The sequence below is a fragment of the Apis dorsata genome, unplaced genomic scaffold, assembly GCF_000469605.1.
Source record: "Apis dorsata unplaced genomic scaffold, Apis dorsata 1.3 scaffold_58, whole genome shotgun sequence".
Lineage (NCBI taxonomy): Eukaryota > Metazoa > Arthropoda > Insecta > Hymenoptera > Apidae > Apis > Apis dorsata.
The window spans coordinates 595,728-600,009 of NW_006263358.1; the positions used below are offsets into that span (position 1 = coordinate 595,728).

Here is a 4,282-nt window from a genome sequence, read left to right on the forward strand (position 1 = left end):
TCTTCTATATCGCGTCGAATACGTGATATCGCAACCAGGCCTTCTATAACGCTTTGTTAAATAACATAACCAGAGTGAGCGATCTTCTGTGCAAGTTTCGGAAGGAGTTTGTTTGAAGAGCAGGGAGAATCGTTTCCCCTTCTGTTGTCCGCGGATTATCGCGTGTCCCTCCTCCCCTTCGATTATTATTACCAATCGGTGCGCGCGTTTCACGATCGCGTGTCGTTCCAAGCGTGAGGATGCGCTCCAATTCGTTGAGGATCGATTAAAAAAAAATACTATATACAATATACTCCTTCCTTGTTAAGTGTGACAATTTTGATTTGGATCCAAGAATTTTTGCGTGGACGGTAAAGGCCGATAGATAGTAAAAAAAAAAAAAAAAGGGAGCAACATGTAATGCAAATCGTTAAAGAGAGGCTCGATTAATTAACGTCGACTTTTCTTCGCCGTCATTTGCAAGAAAAATATCCCCCTCCGCATTGGCCGCGCACGTTGGTTCGATGGAAGCTTACTTAGGTATTAAACTACGGCCGTGTATTGTTTAAAGGCTCGCGTGTGTGGGATCGGTCACCCTGTATAAGAGAACCGTGGTAAATATTAGGTACCATCCTGGCGGCGTTAAGTGTACAATGGTGAGAGGCTGCCATGGGGGTGTAACGGAGTAGGGTGCGCGCGGGGTGAGAAAGACAGAGCGAACGAAAGAGGGGGAGGGGGTGGTGGAAGGATACCTTTCGTCCGTAGAACAGCCGAAGGTAGAGATGGAGGCGGCGACCAAATTGAATTTGGGTTCTGGCCTCTGTTTAGATTCCTCGTTGGTTGTTTAGTTTAGAGGAACAAAGAAAACATCTATGTGTTTATTCTAGCCAACGCTTCACCCCCGTCCCTGCTACTCTTGCCACGACGTGCCTCCCTCTCTCCCCTCCCTCTCTCTTTCACATTATTTCTGTCCCTCGCGCGAAACCACTCTTTCTTCTTCATCCCTCTTCCCTCATTTCCCTTCAACCGGATTCCTCCACAATCCACAAACTCTCTCTCTCTTTCTCTCTTCCCGTACCGTATGCACGTTCTTTTTTTTTTCTTCCTTTCTTTTTCCTTTTATGCCAGTTCCCAACCCTTCCCTGTGTCCTCTAATTCGTTAAATACGCCCCTCGCGTTGCATCCCTTCCTCTTCCCTACTTTCCCTCCAATTTCCCTCGTCCAGCGTCCCCCCGTAATCGTAACCCCCGATCGTTTCTTTTCGAACGAATCTATGAATATCGATAACCGTGGTATTTTCGTTCTTAAACTTCTATCGTCCCCCTCTTCGAGGACGACGAAGGATTCGAGGATTCGCGAGGAGCGAACTGGATCCGTNGAGGATCCGCAATTTCCAAAATAAACGCCGCCTCCGCAAATAATCATCGCGCGTGCTTTTAATTAAATTTCACCGTCTGCCGCCGTACCGAAGGAAGCGTTACCGAGCTCGAGACTGTCTTCTTCCGATTCATAATTGTCCCGGCCGATCGATGACAAGAAGCAACAAAGGACAAAGATGAAATCGAGAAAACGATGCACGATTCCGAAGAGAGAGAGAGAGAGAGAAATACGTGGAAGTCGAGAAAAACGGCGACGAAATTCACGCATTGCCACGCCACTGTTCTCGGTGATAAAAACTGATAAGGGGAACGGCGCGTGTACTCGTCAAGATAAAACCGAACAGATGTGAAAATGTTCAACGGCGAGGTGTATACAACGGTGTATATAACGCTTAATAATAACTCGGCTAACGTTTCGTGAAAAATACCCGTCCGTTTAAATATATAATACCGTCCTGTTAAATTGGCTATTATATCGGCGAACATCTTTTAAATTCGCGCCGATCCGCGATCAACGAAAATAATTATGCGATGTAAAAGACGCGCGGCGGGGATTAAAACTCGGCGTAGACAACCAAAGGGGAGGGGGCGATGTTTAAAGATCGATGCGACGTGGGAACAGAGTTGTTTCAGGTGTACTTCGCGTAGAATCCCCTCGATGTTTGAGATTTCCGAGGCGAAAGAGAGACGGGGCAAAGATTTAGCGGTATTCAATGGTGTTTACACGGAGCGACACGAAATGTTTGGCCGCGATTCTCTCGCCAGTTATTTCAGGTGGCCAACCGGAGCCTCGTAGTTTTGTCAACCGACGCGAAGCCGATCATAAAAACTTCGGGAATCGCATCGACGCCATTCTATCGACGTGACGACTCGTTACCTAACTGTTTCTCGTGGATTGTTTGCTTGACACGTTGACGGGGGGGAGAGGAGCGTGTATATATATAGGGAAATATATGTACGCCGTTATTGTAAACTGTGGAAAAAAAAAAAGAAAAAATTCCTGATGATTAATTTCTGGTAGTATCGTCTACGATTCTTGTGCATTCCGAAGCAAATTAATCGGAGGAACGACGGGAAAGAAATTTCACGACACATCTCTTTTCTCCCCCATCTTTTTTTAAATATTTCTCGAATACATTCCGTTCGACGAAAGTTTTGTATCGTTATTCTCCCTTGCAAATTCTATCGCGAACGTAATCGCGTGCAACGCGAGAGGGGAGTGGGACGGAGGTGGAAAAAAAAAAAAAAATATGGAAGAGAGGCATCTCCGTTAGACATCGTTGAAATTTGGGAGGATGTTCGACTAGATTTTCTCAGGTATCACTCAGCGGCAGGAATCGAGCGTGTGAATAATGGAGGGTAATCGCCCTTGCCAGTCTCTGTCGACCTTCGCCCCTCGAGGGTAGTAAGGTGGGAGACTAGAAGGGTGGGATTTCTAGATTGGATTTAAGTACACAGCCGTGAGGTTTCAACCGGTTAATAATGTAGATAAAACCGAGACTTCCAAGACTATGCGAGACGTCGCGATGTTGTGGCGAACTTGAATTCTCCCTTGGCTTCCATCTAGAGCCGACCGTTTCTTGGCTGATTGAATATTCCAGAAATTGACAGACATCGCCGAAACATTTGGCACGCTACCAAAATAAATACCTCAGATTTCCCGTTTCTTCCTAATCGTTGCTAATTTACGTCGCTAACGGAATTAGTCCGATCGTACAGAGACCGATGTAACCTGTTAATAAACGTAAACCTGTTTATGTATATTGTGGATGTATTATGGATATTATTTCGGTTCGGCAAATAAACGACTTTCATCGTAAAATTTGATATTTGAGGAATTCGATAGCCGATTGAATCGAAAGGCTCGAACCGAAATATAACGACGAGATCAAGTATCGTCCGTCTGTCGCGCGGTTTTCCAAAAGAGTAAAAATTAAAGGAGAAACGAAAGGAAGGAACATCCCGTTCCGCTTCCGAAAGAAGAAGAAGAAAAAGTCGCCAGTCAGCGGATCGTTTCACTAATTTATTAAAATCCTCGTCACCGTCGTCATCCGACGTCGCGCGAACGGGAGAAACACCCCTTTCTTCGCTTCCTGGAAAGAAAAAAAGGTGAGAAAGAAAGAAAGAAAGAAAAAGGAAGAAGGGAAAAAAAGTGACGGACGGAGAAGGAAGAAGAAGAAGAAGAAGAAGAAAGGAGGAAACGCGAGAACCTCCTTTTATGCGCGGGCCAGCTGGCTCAGCACGACAAAAATTCTTTCAATTACGGAAAACCGTGCCCTCCTTAATTCCCCGGGCATCGATATTCATAGCGAAGCGTGTTACGTAAAAAATTACGACGGGATTTGGCTTTCGTGAGAAGGCCGGAGAGAAAGAGAATGGGAGAAGCCGGCAGGATGCGGATCAAGCTGCAGCCTGAAGTTTTCCTACAGGAATGCGGGGGTGGTAGCGCGAAGAGGGTGGAAAAGTATAACGGAAGCGAGCGAGGGAGGGAAGAATTGGGCAGCAAAAAGGAGGAGAGGAGGGGGGATGCGGGACGGGGAGCAGGGCAGGTTGATTGGAAAGGACAGCCTATCCGCAATTTGCGAGGCGAAAGAGGGGAATCGGAGGTGAGAACTCGTCTTTCATCCTTTCTTTTCCTCGCCGCTCCACCATCGCCGCCCACCTTCTTCTTCCACCCAGTTTTTTCCTCTATTTCTCGTTCTCGTCCTTCGGCCTCCCTCCCCCCTCTCCTTTATCCAAGCGCATCCTCTCCTTTCTTCTCGCCTGCTACGCCACTACTACTACTACTACTACTACCACCACCACTACCATCACCACCACCCAGCAACCCCTTTTTTGCATTTCAAGGGAGGAGCGCGGAGGCCATCTCCTCCTCGTCAATAGCCGACGAGCTGCGGTGGTGCCGCTCTTATCCTTTAGCAGGG

At 47.0% G+C, this 4,282-nt stretch overlaps 1 protein-coding gene and 1 long non-coding RNA gene across 29 annotated transcripts in view; one reads left to right on the top strand and one right to left on the bottom strand.

Annotated features, from left to right (window-relative positions):
• The window catches only part of LOC102675389 (forkhead box protein P1-like), a 237,169-nt gene that overhangs the window by 74,806 nt on the left and 158,081 nt on the right, over window positions 1–4,282 (bottom strand). The gene's annotated exons all lie outside the window — the stretch shown is intronic.
• LOC102675303 overlaps window positions 1,566–4,282 on the top strand; it is a 7,866-nt gene continuing 5,149 nt past the window's right edge. Inside the window, exon 1 of the long non-coding RNA XR_420837.2 lies at window positions 1,566–1,589. This is a non-coding gene — a long non-coding RNA (uncharacterized LOC102675303). The remainder of the gene's footprint in view (window positions 1,590–4,282) is intronic.